Source organism: Peromyscus leucopus, chromosome 6 (assembly GCF_004664715.2).
Source record: "Peromyscus leucopus breed LL Stock chromosome 6, UCI_PerLeu_2.1, whole genome shotgun sequence".
In the NCBI taxonomy this organism is placed as follows: Eukaryota; Metazoa; Chordata; class Mammalia; order Rodentia; family Cricetidae; genus Peromyscus; species Peromyscus leucopus.
In genome coordinates, this window is record NC_051068.1 from 84,485,724 (window position 1) to 84,505,207 (window position 19,484).

At 38.2% G+C, this 19,484-nt stretch overlaps 1 protein-coding gene and 1 non-coding gene across 2 annotated transcripts in view; both read right to left on the reverse strand.

Annotated features, from left to right (window-relative positions):
* Ntng1 (netrin G1) overlaps window positions 1-19,484 on the reverse strand; it is a 334,636-nt gene that overhangs the window by 271,920 nt on the left and 43,232 nt on the right.
* LOC114700012 lies at window positions 18,380-18,498 on the reverse strand. The gene has a single exon (XR_003735628.1). It is a non-coding gene; the product is annotated as a 5S ribosomal RNA (ribosomal RNA).

The window sequence follows — 19,484 nt, forward strand, 5'->3', positions numbered from 1 at the left end:
CACCCGATGATCTAATAAAGAGATGAATGGCCAATAGTGAGGTAGGAAAAAGGGAGAAAGATAGGTGGGGCTAACAGGCAGAGAGAATATATAGAAGGAGAAATCTGGGAGAAAAAAGAAGTAGCCAGAGAAGATGAAGACTCCAGGGGCCAGCCACACAGCTACATAGCCAGCCAAGGAGTAATAGTAAGATTTATGGAAGTAAAAGAACAGGAAAAGACCAGAGGCAAAAGATACACGAGATAATTTAAGATAAGGAAAGCTGGCAAGAAACTAAGACAAGCTAAGGCCAGGCATTCATAATTAAGAATAAGCTTTTGTGAGTGATTTATTTGGGAGCTGGGTAGTGGGCCCCCAAAAGAGCCAAAAACAAACAACCACAAGGGGATATTCTCTGTTTTTAAATAAATGTATTTCCTGCCAGTGATAGGAATCTACAAGTAAATGTCATGCCATGTGGGCACGTTTAGGTATTATTGGTTTGGGTGTATGTACAGAGTCCCAGCAAAAGCCTGAGACACTGTGAACATGGTTAATTGTCCATCAGATGAATTGGAGGGTAAGGGCTCTGATAGACAGGATTGACACTTTAAATATTAAAAAAGATAGATGAGTGTAGCATGGCATTGGTCACCTGTATGTGTCTCAAATCAGTGGTCTAAGAATAGAGACAACTATGGTGATATCTTATTTGTACTGAAATGTGATTTTATTTGTAAGTTAATAAATAAAGTTGCCTGGGGGTCAGAGCTAATAGCAAGCCATAGCAGAAGCTGGGCGGTGGTGGTGCATGCCTTTAATCATAGCTCTTGGGAGGCAGAGCTAGGCGGATCTCTGTGTGTTCAAGAATACAGCCAGCATGGAGATACATGCCTTTAATCTCAATACCAACCATAGAAGACCTGGAGGTCTGTACAGACAGGCAGTGATGAGGCGGTCATGTGGTTGGGTTTACAATCAATGAGAAGGCAAAACAGAAAGTCTATATAAGGACAAACACACAGGAAGTCAGTCTCTTGGCTAAAGAGGATAGCTGCAGCAGTGAAGGGTAAGGCTCTTAGCTCTGACCTCTTGGGCTTTCATCTCTGCATTGGCTCTGTGTTTCTTATTTAACAAGATGGTTACTTCTGTAGACAACAGATGAGAATGCAAGTTTCCCCATCAGGCCTTTAATGGTAGTCATGTTTGGCAGTACATGTCTGTAATCCCACACCTGAGGGAGTGAGGTAAGAGGACCTGAGTTTGAGACTAGCTTAGGTTACAGAGGAAGGCCCTATCTCAAGACAAAGAAAAAAAATAGTGTGCAATGAGAGTTCTCTAAGCAACTTGTAAACTGAGCTTTAAATGTTGTTAACCATATTCCTCTGTGTGTGCGTGCATGTGTGTATGTTTGTGTGCATGTATGTGTGTATGTGTATGTAAGTGTGTGTGTGTGTGTGTGTATGTGTATGTGCATACCACACAGCATTCAGGAGGAAGTCAGAGAACAACCTGAGGGAATTGGTTCACTCTTTCTGTCGTGTATACCCTGGGGTTAGAACTCAGGTCATCAGCCTTGGCAGGAAATATGACTTCACCCACTGAGCCATCTCACTGGCCCCAAAACTTGGTTCTGTGCTGGCACCATTTCAGTAAGTCTTCTTCCTTGGGGAAGTGGTTTTGTGATGTCTGAAAGACTGTTGTTTTCCAACCTGAATACCTACTGGATAAAGTCTACAATTCCAAAGAGGAGCTTTTCACAGATAAAGGAAGAAGATTGGGGAGGTGTCAGAAGCAAAGTGGCGTCTCAGAGTGTCACAATAGACTCCAATAAGAGTGCCTCTTCAGGGTGGTGGCCTCAGCCCAGATGGTACAGAGGCTGACAAAGCTGTCCCCGACAAGGACAGAAATTCTCAATGAAGCCCACATGGGCACTGGAGACTGGCTAAGGTTTGTGAGGAATTAGGAACCAAGTAATTGGGTGTTTTCATTACCTAAACATATTTCATACTACTTTCTTAAAAAAAAAAAAAAAAGTCACTAAAGAATCTTTTTTTCCTCCTTGAAAATTACTAGGCAGACATTTCTCAAGACCAAATTTCAAAGTAATCTCCGTGTTCATGTCCTTAAAACACCATATATCAGTTTCTGCCTATTCAATTGCACAAGAAGGCTGAAAGAATAGACACTGAATTTCTACATTAAAGGAGGGTCGTTAAAAACCAGCACTCAATCTAGGCTGCCGGAGAATCTAGATACTTCCTGAGAAAATGCATAGTTTCTGATTCACCTCAAACCCCTCTTCACATGTAGCCTCATATAGTCATCAATAAATATTTATTACCACTTTAGTTATTAAAAATTAAGATGTGCATACTTGATTCTCTAGGAATACCCTCTGTAGCTCATGATATCAAAGGTGAAACACCCTACCTGTTATATATGCTTCTTCCATTAAGTAGGCACCTATGCAGCACTCGCTGAAAGCTACATTAAGAGAAGGAATCTGTGGCATATTTGGAGATATTCAAAGGTGAATGCTATCAGCCTGGTCTATAGAGAATTCTCAGACGACCTAGGAAGATGGGCTTGGTTAAAAATTCATCATAAAAAAGTGGTATGTTCAAATAGCCAGTAAGCCTGAAAAGATGCTCAACCTCACTATTTGCCAGGGGAAAGAAAATTAAAAACATAATGAAATCTCAGTCTAAATTCCGGAACAGCAAAGGAGAAAAATGAATAATGTCAAATGTTGAAAAAGATGTGGAATACCCAGAAATTTGTCATGCTCTCAGTGGTGTTGTGAGACACTGAATGAGAGAGTTCAGGGAGTGAGGGAAGACAGTAGGCCAATTTAGAAAAGCTCTTTTCATCATTATGATAAAATAAGCAGGTATTATTATCCAATAATTAGAATCCTCTCAGATATAAACCTAACAGAAAAACACGTGTGCACAAGCAAAAACAAAGCTGCATGATATTAGCTGGAAGTTCTGGAAACTGTGCAAATCTTCATCTATTTTAAGATAGACAAATTGTCACAGTGTGCAATAGGATCGAATGTTCTATACCTGCATATAATGCAGCTTAATTAAAAAATAACATTGAAGAAGCAAGTTAGAGGTAGAGAGCATATCCTACATGACTTCATTTATATAGAGTACAAAAAGAAATCAATCCAAACTATGCAGCAAAAATGCCAGAAGAGTAACTGTATTTGGGGGACTGGAATCAGTTAGTGAAGCTGAAATAGTATACGGATGGCGTGACAGCTACTTCCGGTACTTAATATTCCTAATGTGGATACTAGCTGTACAGGTGACTTTCAGTTTATGAAAAATTCCTCTTCTGTGCACTCATGATTGGGATACATTTCTGTGTGCATAGCAGAGCCATTGGACTGTCTAAAAAAAAGATGGATTCACATAATGAAAGAGAATTTATGAAGAAACTGTTTTCAAGATGTGTAGACAAGAGGCCACTAGCACTTCAGACTTTGAGGTTCTGTTCCAAAATGTGACAATAATAGATATGTCACAAAAAATTACCATAGCATCTTAAAATTCAAAAGGATGTGACCGACATCTAGCAGGTGCTCTGCCATGCAAGGAGCCTGCAGTCACCACTACCATCATTACAAGGAAATCCTAAGTATATTGACCTTTTTCTAAATAAATATTTTTATTTTATAATTAATTTAATTTTACATATCAGCCATGGAATCCCCTGTCCTCCTCCTCCCACCCCCAGCCTTCCCCCCCATGCTAACCCCCCCCATTCCCACCTCCTCCAGGGCAAGGTCTCCCCTGGGGAGTCAGCCCAGCCTGGTAGATTCAGTTGAGGCAGGTCCAGTCCCCTCCTCCCTGCAGCAAGGCTGGGCAAAGTGTCTCAGCATAGACCCTAGGTTCCAAAAAAGACCGGGACCTTTTTTTTTTTTTTTAACGTATCAGAGTTTCATGCTGCTATGGTTTGGATGTGAAATGGTCTCTACAAGCAAGTGGTCCCAAGTTGGTGTCACTATTTTGAGATGTGATGGAAACTTTGGGTGGTATGGCCTAGCTGGAGGAAGCAGGCCCATGAGCACTTGCCTGGGGAGGGCTTACTCTGCCCCTGACTCAGTCCCATCTCTTTTTCTGTTATCTAGCTGCCATGTGACCAGCAGGCTCCTCCTCCCTTGCATGTCCCCAACACCAAGGCAGTCTGCCTCATCTTAGACCTGAAGCAACAGAGCCAGTTGCACAAAGAAACCTCTGAAACTATGAGCTAAAATAAATCTCTCCTCCCTTCAATCCCCTTAGGTTGTTACAGTGAAAAGCTACCTAGCACCCAGGACAAACCACCATTCTTAAATTTAGAGAAACAGGCACATCCAAAGAGAAGCATCTGGGCTCTCCTTATCTAAAAGAGAAGCTTCTGGAGGCACGAATCAGTCAGAGCATGTAAATAGGGTTTGTGATGAATTTCTGGGCACTCAGTGTTGATGACTTTGAAACTGAGACACTCTTGGGAGATGAAAATCTTAGTGGAGCTCCAAACTTCATGGAATTTACTTCCAGAAATCCCACAGGTTCTTGCTAGAGTGATTCTTAATGTCTTTGGCAGGGCAAAGGACAATAGTGGTGATACCACATAGAAGCCAAGACTGGGTCATGCTGCTTTTCACTCAGACTCCAGGCTGCACTGTCGGTAGGATCACCTAAAGACAGATTTATGGTTTGTGTCAGGACAGGAGGTTCTCAAAACCAGCAGTGAGGAGGGGTATATGTTATGATTGTGGGGGAGTAGGTAGGGTGCAGGAAAACAGGTAAGATGCTCTAGTGCTGTGTAGGAAAGCACTCTAAAATGCTGGTTACTTAAAACAATGATTAGTTCATTGTGTCTTTGAGCAGATCAGAAGTTGGTTATTCTTTTGCTTCACCTGATGTGAATGGATAATAGTCAGATGGTGGCTGGGTTGAATATATTACCTGATTCCTTAGACTCTAAGTGGTTCTAAACCTTTCTAATGCTGCGGCCCTTTAATCCAATTCCTCGTGTTGTGGTGACCCCCAGCCCTAAAATTATTTCACTGATACTCCCTAACTGTAATTTTGCTATGGTTATGAATCATAATGTAAATAGCTGATATGCAACCCCAAATGGGCCATGACCCATAGGTTGAAAAACTCTGAGGCTGAGGCTTAGTGGAATGGTGGCAAAGCTGGGATCAGCTAGAATTACTACCCCGTCTTCATGGAGTATCAGGCTTTGCCATGTGGTCATAAGTGTGACAATCAGACTAATCACAGAATAGTTCAGGGCTTTCAGGTGTTTGATATAGGAGATAAGGACGAATCATTTCCATTCAAGTCTTTCTCTCAGAACTTTACAGATGAAAGAGGAAATACAGATCCACACTCAATGGAAGTATGGGCAAATAACTTTTGACAACCTTTAATCTACAATAGTCCTAAAATCAAATCTCCAAAAATAGTGATAAAATTTTATGCAGAAAATTACCCCTCCTCCAGACTGATGATTGGGAAATAAATGTATTCCAGATGAAATGAAATGTTACAATTTCAACATAAAAATGCTAAGAATATTGAAAGATATGAGGGAGCAATGATAAAAATGTTTGTAACAAATTGTAAAATACAAATAAGTAACTGAGAAGACTAAGTGTATTAGAAATTATGGATATTAAAAATAGAGACTAAAATTTTATGAAGCCCATTATTTTGTACGATTAATATACACTATTAAACAATGGTAAACCACAATCTTCAGACTAATATACACTAATTAAAAAATAAAGAGACTGCATCACATTTAATGGAATGAACTTTAAATTGGTTATACTCAATGACAACTATTAGTAAATGGACATATGACACTGAGAAGCACACCTAAAATACAATGAAGAAACACATTTTTTTAAAAATATACACAAAAACAGTTAAGAGATATAGGTCAGTTGAAACTAATTTAAAAAAATCTAAAGCATAAAGAGAATGGATAAAAGTTTCTAAAACCATGTTAGCATATGTATTGGTATTGCATTTGTTCCAATCATTTTTTTAGGTGGCCATATAGTTAAGGTATCATTTGTGAAGCTTCCTTGTCAGTTCTAGGAGACACAGCTCACCATCAGTCAGCCCTGAAGCCCTATGCATACAAGTAACACCACTAAATGAACGGAGCAAGTTTTATGTATGTGTTGTGTGTTTGTATATATGTGTACGAACATGTGTACATGCACATGTGTGTATAACAATAAAAAAGAAAAAAAGACCATGAATTTGAAAGGGAGAAAAAAAATTTCTACAACCAAATAAAAATATATACTGACAGGTACAAGGTATAAAGCAAAACCAAACTGCAAAACCAAAAACTAAACATAGAAATTAAAAAAAAAAAACTAAACAGTTTAATGAGAGTATAAGAAAGAATGAGTACATGTATATGTGTGTGTACATATGAATATGTGTATGTACAAATAAATATGAAAATATCCCAGAAATAAAGTATTTTATATTAGTAAAAAGTGAATAAAAATATTGTAATTTTTAACAATAAGTTTAAATACAATAGAAAATACCTAGCAAAATTTCAGTGGAAATGAATATCCATCTGGAACTCTGTCTGTGGGTATTATAGACCAAAGATAGAGGGGGAATATAGACTGCCAGTGGAGGTGACACGGGCCTATAACCCCAGATTCTTAGGAGCTGAGTCAGGATGCTCACATGAAGCCACAAGTTTGAAATCAGTCAGGGGAATTTCATGAGGTCATCTGTAATGAAATACCAGCCCCTCTAAGGTTCAGAGTACAGTGTAGCAAAGGGGTATAACATTAGAAAAAGATCTGTCAAACACCATTCTAGACTAAAAACCATCACAATAATTAACTCATAACAGCTCGGGTTAGCTGCACTGAGCTCACACAAGACCTCTACCAACAATCAGGCGAAGAAGCAGGATGGGCTCCTGGCCACCCTTCATCTCTACACTATTGGCTAGCAATAGGTTCAGGGACAAAGTCACTGTCTTTAGCTGTGTCCCCGCTACTGAGCCCTGCAGGCTCCCATGGATCGCAGCAAATCCACAATCATGCGGATGGCCCTTGCTGGGTCATAAAACAAAATGAATAGATAGGCAGAGGAGGGTGAGATTTGTGGGAAGGAGAAAGGTAGTCAGTAGGCATTGTGCACATGTGCAAAAAAATATCTAAGAACAAATTTAATTAGTTGAATAATTTAAAAAAATAAATAGGTAAATAAATATGATACAGAAGTGTAGGGGATCCAAGAATAAGAGATGGCAAAAGGATTGGAAAATGTTCTTGTTAAATTTAATTCCATCCCCAAAATGTAATATTATATTTTTAAAATATAGGTAACAGGAACAAAATCAGGAAGAAGATGAAGGTACTATGTTAACACCTGAACTGTTGTTTTTTTAAAAGAGTGTAGCAAAACTAAATAACATTTAATTTGGATTGAATTGTCATTTACTAGTATTTAGTATATTGAGGTCCACATAGAGTAATGTCAAATAACTTATTCTATGTGAAAGAAATTAATCTTACAAGAAATAATATAGAAGAAAAGAAAAATATTTTTGTCTTGATTTTGTTGTTGTTGTTGAGACAGAGTCTTGCTACGTAGCTGAAGCTGCTGGGAGCTCACAGCCTGCTGCCTCAGCTTCCTGTGTGTTTGGAGTACAGGTGTGTACTGCTGCTATACCTGGCTCCAAAACCAAAATATTTTGAATGGAAAATATCTGTAATTGCCAGAGGTTAGTGGTACAAAGAGAGTCTGCCTATGGGGATCACAGAAAGATCTGTGAAATACTGGGAACTCCAGAATTCTGATGGCCATGGCTATAATAGTCTATGTGTGCACTAAAACTGAGCACCGAATAGCCAACCACTATTGTAAGTAAATAAAGTGTAGAAAACCATAAATAATTACAATAAAAACATAACAAATAAAAGCTACAGTGTCAAATTAGTGGAGGGGTAAAAACAAAACAATTAACAGCTAATTCAAGGAGAGACAAGTGTAGTTGAGTCTGGCCACTCCCTGTCTGTGGGCCTTGTCCATGCATGCTTGACCGCAGAGATGTGCATTTAAAAGGAAAAGGAGTCACAGTGGTCTTTCCAAGCAGTGGAGGTAGGAATGGTTTTACATTTTTTATCTTGCTCTGTTAAGGTTCTTCTTTAACGAATATATGTTATATTTCTACTCATTGAAGGGCTGTGGACAGTTGATAACTTCTGGGAGACGGAGAGAGAGAGTCGGTTATCTTTAAGGGTAAGCCCCCTGGTAGATTGATCACACTCTAGTAGAGGACCACATATATTCAAACGTACATGGACACCACAAATTGGGCTTGATGTGTAGAAGAAGAGTGGAGGAAGAGAAGGAGGCAGAGGAAGCAGGGAGAAGTACACAAATTTGTGTGGTAGGCAAGCAGGATATTGATCTGGGAGGAGTTGGAGGAAGAGAGTAACATGGTCAAAGACACTGTACAAAAAAAGTGAAATTAAATAACAATAAAGTTAAGGGGTCTTATGAAACAGAAGACACAGTAGCAGTAGCATTGTTCATAGTAACAGTGTTCATTAGGTACTTACTGTGCACTACTTATGCATTTTACATGTTCAGAGCAATGTCAGCTTCATAATAAGGAAGGTATTATTATTATTATTATTATTATTATTATTATTATAACAAATATTTTCCAGATAACAAAGTAAGGTATATGTGGGCCAGTCACCGAGACCAAGTTACATGGTCTGTAAAGATCAGAAATGAGATTTGAATGTAGGGGAAGGGTGAAACGACTATACCAGAAGTAACACAAAATTAAAATTGATTAAATACCTCTCTGAGGCTGGACTTCACAAGAAAGAAGACCATTTAAGAGGAAAATTTGCATGGAAAGGCAGAACAAAGAAAACAGAACACATAGCCGGGCGGTGGTGGTGCACACCTTTAATCCCAGCACTTGGGAGGCAGAGCCAGGCAGATCTCTGTGAGTTCGAGGCCAGCCTGTGAGTTCCAGGAAAGGTGCAAAGCTACACAGAGAAACCTTGTCTGGAAAAAACAAAAACAAAAAAAAAAAAAGAAAGAAAGAAAACAGAACACAGAACTAACACACTATTGATTGCAAAATATGAAGTAAGAAAATCAAAGTGCAATTGCAGTAATAAGGAAAATGAAAAACCAAGGCCTGTCAGTCTTTGTTGGCCTTGGTCCAAGAGGAAACTGCCAGCTCCTTTAACACTAGACAAGAGGACCTTCTGAAGGAGGCTGACAAAAGTGTTACAACTGAGATCAGGAGGGCTTCTAGATGAGACCACACAAGGGTGAAAGTAGAGTGAGCTTGGAAGATTGAGCTGACAGTAAGTTGAAGGACAATGTAGAATGTAGTCCAGAGATGTATTTGTAGTGTCTAGAAAGATGAAACTGGAAAGAAACCCAGTCACACATGTGTCCATGAAAAAAAATGATAGCTGCCCCAGAGGAAAGCCTGGCCCATCAGTGTCTGAAGAAATGAGAGAAGAGTAAAGAAAGCTAAAAATGTTTTTAAAAAATGAGCAAACATACATATTCATCATAACAAGAAGGATATAATGCATACGTGAATCATTAGTTTTATTATAATGAACAAAATAGTAGAATGATTTGCACTACCCAAATTAGCCTCTTTCCCTTAGAAGAGACAGATAGAAATACTGTGTTTAGTACACATATGCAAACTAAAAGCATACCAACAACAAAAAAACTACTTGTCAGAAGAAAATGAGTGAGACTTTTTAAGGAAAATAATCTGACTCATTTTTATATCAGCAGTGCTGTCACCCATGAGCATTTGATAGATATTTGCTGGATGGGTGAATAAGAGTCAGTTTAGATGGTAGCCGGGAGGAACCCATGGAAGAGAGGTAATTGGTTTTTGAAATTAGAAATGAAGTCCTCTTCTCATGAACAAGTTATGTGAATGTTTAGAGAGCTATGCTGACCAGTGATTTTAAGTATTTTTAACTTAAAAAAGGGGGGAGGTTCTTTGAGCTGTTCCTCACTGCAGATTATTAAAAAAGACTATGAAAGAAAATAATCACCAAAGAATTGGCCAGAAAGAGGCAATGGTTTGGTCAAAACTCTTTCTGCATCCTAATGTTCTCCTGTAGCTTGATGGGAATTTTGGTCAAAAATGTCAAAGACTCAAATAGAGAATAAGATACTACAAGTAGGGTGATTAACCCAACCATAAGACATATAATTAGTTAATAATACATCAAATTATGATAAAGAAAAACATGATGTGTCATGTGGTGGGGACTGCTGAGGCCATTTTCACCATATTTCCTAATTTATCTAACACAGAGAGGGTGCTCAAAAATACTATTGAACAGAAGAATGGGTGAATGTTAATAGCTCACAATGAGGGTGCATCAGTTAGAAATTACATGATAAGAAGAGGCAAACAGAACACAGTTAAGAATGTGACATAGTTATTGAAAAATAGCTAAAGATTGGCTAAAGAAGACATAGGACATATTACTTGCTGGGCCCAATACCTATAAACAGTTGATAGAGAATTCTAAGTCTTTATGAAATCAAACAGAATTTACCTTTGAAAGACTTTGAAAAAAGAAAGAAAGAAAGAAAGCATCACCACTTCTGTTACTTGACAGAAACAACTTAAGGAGTCATGAGATCTTGCAGCATGGCTTGTTCACATCTAGATGGACCAGAGTTCATATGGAAACTGGGGCCAGGCTGTATCCATAAAACCCATCTCTAAACAACCTACTTCCGCCAGTCAGTTGCACCTCCCAAAGTTTCCATAATCTTGCAAAACAGCAACAACAGCTGGGCAGAAAATGCTCAAATACATGAGCCTGTGGGGAGCAGTTCATATTTTAATAATAATATTCCACTCCTAGCATCCACAAGTTCGTGGCCACTTCACAAAATAAAACAGATCAATCCAACTCTAATAGTGTCCATAGTTTGTGTCAGTCCCAGTAGTGTTCGAAAGTCCAAAACCTAAAGTCTCTTCTAAGATTCACGATCTCTTGTAATATTTTAAAAAGGCAAGGTACACACTTTCAATTATGTGGCACAGACTAAACATTCCCATTCTGAAAGGAAAGAGTGGAGAAAGACTTGACCAAAGAAAGACTGAAGCTCAGGAGGACAAACACCAATCCATGTAGCTTCGTGTCTAGCATCTGGAGTTTATGGTAACATCATATGACCTCCAACATACTTGAGTAACCCCGTCCCCAAAGTTCTGTTTCAGAAGCATATGTGGACTCTCTCTTAGATCAGCTCCAATGAATGTCTACAGTTTTCACACCTTCACCTCCCCATCCCCGCTGCAGAGTAAATCCCACATTCTTGACATCTCCTGGTATCTCCTGGTATCTCCACTACAACTTACTTTTTACCTTTGCAATTCCATGCACAGTGTACTCAGAAGCTTCAGTCTGGGATTCTGAGCCTGCTGCCCATGGTTCAGCCTAGAGGGATTTCTGGAGTCTTAGTGCAAGTCTGTAAGACTCAATAACTTTTTCATCTTATGAAATCACCGCTATGTGAATGAGGATGCCAAGGTATATTACAAACTCACGATGTAGCTTGGGCCACGTGGAACACATCTGTAGCACCCTCTGCAGGTCCTCATTAGCCTTGTTTGTCTGAGTTACTGGGTCAGAGCGCCTTTCCTCACAAAGCTATACATTTTTCACATCTTTTGGCCCCACATCCTGACTTCTGTCACTGTGAGCTTGGCTAAAAGCATTGAGCACTAACCATGCCAAAGGTAACTGTTATGCTGTCTCAAAATTTTCTCTTCTGATCAAATAAGTCCATTAGTTTTTAATTCAGCCTCATTCATAATTTCAGAAAAAAGAATATAGGCAGAATCTTTGCAGGAATACAACACAAATGGCCTCAGGCCCAATTCCTGAGAGAGTCCCTGCTCCCCTCTAAACCTTTGTGAACATGGTGTTTTAATTATTTTTTGTAATTTTTATTTTACTTTTTAGATTACATTTATATGTGTGTGGCAGGACTGGGTGTTGCAGAATATTTTAAGGTGTGTTACTTTTGTTTTATGTTGCATTTGTTTAACTCTCTGAACCTGTGTTACTGTGCCTGTCTAAAACACCTGATGGTCTAATAAAGAGCTGAACAGCAATATCGAGGCAGGAGAAAGGATAGGTGTGGCTGGCAGGCAGAGAATTAATAGAAGGAGAAATTTGGGAGGGGAAGAAGGAGCAAGAGAACAAGGAGAGGAAGATGGTAGGGGCCAGCTACCCAGCCACCCAGCCAGCTACAGAGTAAGAGTAAAAGTGAGATTTACAGAAGTAAGAGAAAGGTAAAAGCCCAGAGGCAAAAGGTTGAAGAGATAATTTAAGAAAAGCTGGCTAGCAACAAGCCAAGCTAAGGCTGGGCATTTATAGGTAATACTAAGCCTCCCTGTGTGATTTATTTGGGAGTTGGATAGCAGGCTCCAAAGAGTAAAGAGAAAAGACCAAAAACAACCAACAAGTGGGAATATGTGCACATGAGTGTAGGTGCCCACAGAAGCCAGAAGAGAGCAACAAAGTCCCTAGAGCTGGCCTATACACTACATGGTCAGTTTCGTCACAGTAACAAACCTACACCAAGTACAAAATTTTTCTGCATTGACTCACTTCTTATCATGGTGACATAATGTCTAACAGAAACAACTTAAGGGACAAAGTATTTATTTGGGCTCATGTTTTAAGAGGGGACAATCTATCATGATAGGGAAGGCAGGGTGGCAGGTAGTACCATCTGTGGTGGCAGAAGTTTACAGCATGACTTACTCACATCCTGGAAGGCCAGAAAGGAAAAAAAAAAACAAAAACAAACAAACAAACAAACAAAAACCCAAAACCAAAAAAAAACAAAAACAAAAACAAAAACAAAACCCTGGAAAGTACCATGGCCAGGTTGTAATGTGTAATTATGCCAGCAATCTGCTTTGTGAAGCTAGGTCCCACCTCTGAAAACCCATACAACATTTGAAAACAATGCAACCAGCTAGTTCAAATACATGAGCCTATGATAGATGTTCTGTATCTAAACCATAATAATCATTACACAGAGAACAAAGAAACAAATCCATGCCCAGAAGGTTATTGATTAAAAGAAAAAAGAATTATCAGAATGATACTGAGTATGCAGAGATCTGTCTGTAAACAGTTGATAAAAAGTTTCTTGAGGGTACTATTTCATCATGGCTTCCACTAAAATAGTCACTTCACTTTATGAGGGCCAGAGTTGGGACTGTGAATGAATTATGGTAATTTTGAAGTATTTATGCAAAAGGAGGCCTATGTGTATGAATAAGTAAGTGGCTCTTAGTAACATTTTCTGATGAATAAATCAATTTAAAATTGGAAATCTGTGTCCTCTGGTAATTTCTTCTAAGCCTTCTTTACTGTGAAATCCCCTTTCAAAATTAACACACCTAGAAGATATTCATTAAACATTTGTTGAATGGATGAATTTTGATGTGACATTGAGATAATACTGTCAGTTTATTATTACTATGAAGTAGTGCCCATTTGCTTAGTTTTCATAAGCAAATGTTTTTCAATGATTACAGAACTGCAAAGAAACCTACTACTCAGGAAGAAGTTACAAAGACACGGGCCTGTTGTGAGTTAGGATCGGGTTTCACAATTCCCAAGTTCTACCTGTTTCTCAAAATGACATAACTACAACCTGCATTGTATGTGCTAAACTACAGAAGTGTGAATGAAGACAATCTTTCATTAGATGAGAAATGTGCAGTAATTAATTTAAAAGGCTAGTGATGCACAAAATGGTAAATGCTGGATAAATATACTACTATGAAGATAAGCTTGGAATAATAAGTACCAAAATACTCTTTGAATTTGAAAATAATTTATTCTAGCATCACATCAAAAAATGCTAGTGTTTCAAAGGGATAACTTCTATAGTTCATTGCTCAGTAGACAATATCAGTAAATGGTATCAACCAATTTGAGGTGATTAAATAATAAATTCATGTACATGAACTCTACAGGAAGCCAACAGTATTGTGGTGTTTCATTCCCAGTATCTTTAAGTCAAATCAGCTGCTCCCAGACTGCAGCTCATTGCTGCTATAATGGAACAGAATACAAAACCAAACACACAGAGAGCCAGTTGTACAGTGGAACTTTAACACTCTAGTGTGACGGCAAATTAAGTAATTTTAGAGCTGAATCTCTGTGCAACCACATAATATGATGTTCTCATTTTACATAATGAGAAGACTGAGGCCCAAAGATATTATCTGGCCTAAGGTTTGCACAGTCAACAAGGAACGGAAAGCTGCCCCTACCCAGACACTGTATCACAGCTTCTAAGTTCCTTTTGTTGCACACTGAATCTCACAAAGATGAGGAAAGGAGGAGACAAGTACAGGGACAAAAACTGTTTCTATCCTTTAAATATGAACATTAAAATCTTGTATTTCTTATGCCAAACTTTATTAAAGCTTTGTTTAAACAGACTAAAGTTTGGAGATCAGAGTTCACTTTTAACTGTTGTAGAAATTTTTAAGCATTTGCAAAAGCAGATATAATAATATAACAGAACTGTCATGTATCTGCTATATATAATTTTGAATCAAATTAAAAATTTCATTCATAAATATATTAGCATGTATCCATAAGTATAATCACATGCCTTTAACACACCTAAAGAATTAATATTTTTTAATGTTGCTGTCAATGTTCAAATTCTGACTTATCCAATAAATATCACAACTTTTAGACTTTTAAAGAAGAAAAACAATTTAAATTCAACTATATTATTGAAAAATACAGGAAAACAAAATATTCTGAGTCATGATAGTCACATTAGACTCTGCTTTGGATATTGCCTCATGAAAAATGGTGAGAAATCTGAGACATGATGAAGACCTGGGCATATAACCATTACTATTGGATAATCATATGAAGTGGCCCAATTTCAATGAGTACTTTAAAAGACATGAGTTTGTAATGAAAATGTGTCGGCTAGGTAGACAGCAGTGCTTATCAAATTATCAATTACGTACACACACCCAACTGATCTTAGATACATGACAATATGGAGATTCTACAGGAAGCAGTGGTGGAGAAACTGGGGGATCATCAGCTGGACTGGAGTCAGGGGCTCCAAGTCTAGTGTTGGCTCAGCCAGTGTTGTGCACAAACCTGCTGGACTCTTGAGTGTCAGTGTCCTCACGGCTTCAAAAAACAGGATGGGCAAGATGACCTCTGAAGTCCTTTCTATATTTAATAGTCAATGGTTATAAATATTGATTGAAATTCAAAGGCAGCCTTTCATTGTGTTATTAAATGTTGATGTCTCACCTGCCACATATTTTCTGTAGACTTTGTCTGATGGTGACTCTCTGTGACTCTGTAGGTTGTACTGCAGAGGGCAGCATTTAGGGGTGAGCCGAAGCAGAAGCCTAGCAGGCTGCCTAACCCCACATCATTTTCTGTATCACTTGGAGATACGCTAGTGCCCCCTGTTGGTTGGTCAGATTTAGCATGCTTAAATTTGACTTTCAAGTAATGGGTAATTTTGTACATTTTAAATGGCTACACTTATTATTTATGTAAAATGCAATATTAACTAGATGTCCTCTATGGCAATCCTAATCTTCTGACTTCAGCAGGTATACACACACACACACACATACACACACACACACACACACACACACACGCACACGCACACGCACACGCACACGCACACACACATGCATTGTCAATTTGCATTGAGATAAAAAGGGTTGGGGAGAAAGACAGGAGCAGGAAAATCACAGAGGAATCTCCTTCTGGAATGCAGGTGATGGTGGTGCTGATTGGGACAGAGAAAGAGAAATTGTATTCTGTATATATTTTGATGATAGGGAATATATGTCTTACTAATAGAGCTGATGCAGAATGTGTGAAGACTGATTCTTCATTTTAAAGATGAACAACCTGAGATTCAGGAGGCTTCCATGAAGAATCACACACACATACAAATAGTGCCACGGGAATCCAAATCCAGATAACCGTAAGTAAAAGACTTAAATTTTCCATTTCATTCTCATTATTCTCTAAACACATTTGGGAAACCCATTTAAATTTTCTTTAAATATACAATGAAACTTCAAAAATTTGAATGTTAGAAGACCACAGCATCCAGAAGGGTTATGTCCCAAAGTAAGACAGCTATTTCAGTTTTGGATACCAAATTTCTCCTGCCTCCAAAACATGCTTAAAATGTTTCATTAATTTCCCAGTCAATCTATAAATGCTTGTGTAGCCCATATTCTAGCTGAACCTTGAAAAGAGATTTAAATAAATTATAGTAGAAACCAAGCACACTGCCATGTTGACGATCAACCAACACTAAAAAATAAATAAACAAAAGTAAAAATAAAAAATTAAAAAAAAGTCAGGAAATATATTTATCTCCTTTTTCATGGGGTTATGGGAGATAAAGCTAACAATACCAAGAGAGGTCAAAAGTTAACAAATAATTAACACATTCTTCTAGAAAGTTTGAAGACACTGGAAAGGTGTGTTACTGGTCTACTGTGCTCCTGCCTCTTATAATATTTGTTTGTTTGTTTTCCCCTCAGGTAGGCTGTCAACTTGCCTATGCAGACCTTGTCTTGGATTGCCTCTAAGGAAAGACTCAATGTACGTAATGAAAAGAAAGCAAAAAGTATGCATCTACATGGCTGAGTCAATTGGAAATGGCTTTAAAAGGAAAGGGGAAACATGTATTTTGATTTCTGTGAGAAACTACTAATTAAAGATGTAATGAAGTAATGATAAAGAAAAATCCAGTAAAGATAAGGAAAAAATGCTGCTACAAGTGGCAGAAAGGACGAGATTTCAATCTGGAGAATTATTTGCAATGGTCATCATCTGGCATAGCCATCCAAAAACATTGTTAAATGTCCCTCCACGGTGTCGAGGTCCTGAGCTGGAATGTCATTGCAATACTGTGGCCTGGAAAGTGGGGAATGAGCAATGTAAGAGGCTGAGTTAGGGAGAAGGATGGGGGTTGACCAGGAGAAGAGAAGTTCCCTAGCAGACGAGAAAGTATATTTGAGGACACAGATACCAGCATGCAGGGCCAATCAACAACCTGAAGCCACTTGGCGTACATGGTAGTGACCAATAAAGAAAGAACAGTGAGAAAAGCTACAACATCGAGAATGAAGACATTGTAGAAGGCTTTCCACGAGAGGTAAGAAGACAGAAAAGCATTATGGGAGAAATTTCTACCATTCAAGGGGAGGCTATAAGCCCCGCATCCATGCACTTTTGCTCTAGGAATTTACCCAATATTTGGAAGGTATGTGTTCAAGGGCATTTAGTTCACTTTCATACACTAGTGTATTTTGAATTATATTTCTTCTGTAGCTTATCACATCTTACCTATTTGTCTCTGTTTACATTGTTTATGAAATACATGAAATTTAAAAGAAAGAAAATGTAATTATTTCCAACATTAGTCAATGAGTCTCTCTCCTTTTTTCCCTTTGGGAAAGCAGGCATTTAACTTCTATCATTACTCAGAATCAGTCAGGTTTTTATTGTATAATGTGAGCCAACTGAATTAAAATGAACATTAGAATCCAATCCCATGGCATCTCTAGTAATTTCCAAGCATGCCCAAGGTACACACACATATGGAATGGTAATTGTAGCAAAGTCTGCTGCACCTGCACAGGCAAAGCATTGTATCTTAAAGTTTTTAGCAAGACAGGGAAAGATAGGTTCAAAACAGAGAAAATATATGAAAAGAGAAGAAGATCCCAGGACAGTATATAATGCATGTGTCTCTAGCATTTGGTGACTTGGAAAGAGGAAGGTAAGGACCACACTGGTAACAAAACAATAGCAAAAATGGCTAGACTATGACAGTTTAGATCAACAATTGAGATGCTGGGGACATCAGGTTATGAGAAGACTCTTGTTAGCTTAGCTGTTGGGATAAAGATTGTAAAAAAAGCCCCCTCAGTTTCTCATAAGAAGCACTCTAAGCAAGTGTGTCCATCCAGGATGGTTATGTTCAGGGGAAGCCAGTAGCACACAGGAGAAGTCAGACATACAAAGTACTACATGACACACAAAAATGCTCCTGGATGCTTGGCTCCTTCCAAGACATTTTGCTTTTGTTGCTCTTATTTTGTATTGCTTTTCTTTGTTGTAAAGTGTACATAACACAAATGCTTAAGTATATAGCTTAGTGGAATTAAGTACAGTCGTACTATTATATAATCATCACCAAAAATCTCTCTCAAAATTTAATTTTTAAATCTTTTACTTTTCATTTCTTTTTTTTCTTCTTTTTTTTTAAGCCTACAGCACCCGGTATTCCCAGGCAGTCTCCCATCCAAGTACTAACCAGGCCTGACCCTGCTTAGCTTCCAAGATCAGACGAGATCGGGCATGTTCAGGGTGGTATGGCCATAGACAAATCTTTCACTTTTCTAAACTGGACTCTATACCCATTTAACAATAACTCCTTCTGCCAGAGAGATGACTCAGTGGATAAAGATGTTTTCTACCAAGCCAGATGACCTGAATTCAAACCCTGGATGGAACCCACATGGTGCAAGAACAGTAGTAACTTCTGCAAGTCGTCCTCTGATCACACAAGTGTACATGCATACACATATGTACACATATACACATATTACATAAATAAATGTAAAGATTTAAAAATAACTTTAAAATATCACCTTAATTTACTTTTTCTCCAACTGAAAGCTCTCACTCAACTTGCTGTCCTTATGTATTCGATGACTGTAGAGTTCGTTCACACAAGTAGTAACCACACATTATTTATTTGTGGCCAACTCATTTGGCACAGCACACCATCTTTAAGACTTGGATATGTCGAAAATCTGTATCTGAATTTCATTCCTTTTAAGAATAAATCATGCTCCATTCTGTGCACACATCACATTTCTCCATTCATCTTCAGGTGGACTTTTTTGGCTATCCCTATCTTTAGCTTTTTTGAACAATGCTGCCCTGAGCATTGGTACCTGCACTGAAATGCAACTAAGTCATTTTTAACTTTTGCCTTTGTTGGGCATACCTGTTTATTCCTTCCTTCACAGAACATGTAGAACACCTCATTGTCAGGTATATTTAAGATAAAACCATCTGCTGTCCAGACTGATCTACAGGGTTCTGATACAATAGATAATGACCAACTAACTAATTGTACCCTTAGAATAGTTTTGAGTGTAGATTATTTAAAAAAAAAACACAACAAAATATTATGAGCCTACCCCATACTATAATCTACTATGCTCAAAGGCTAGAGAACAAAACTGAGCGAAAAGTAAAAAATGATTTGACAGGACTGGTCATTTGATTCACACTTCTGTTATAAAGAATACCAGTTGCTTATGCTCCTCTAAAAAAAGTGGGTTTTTGTTTTGTTTTGTTG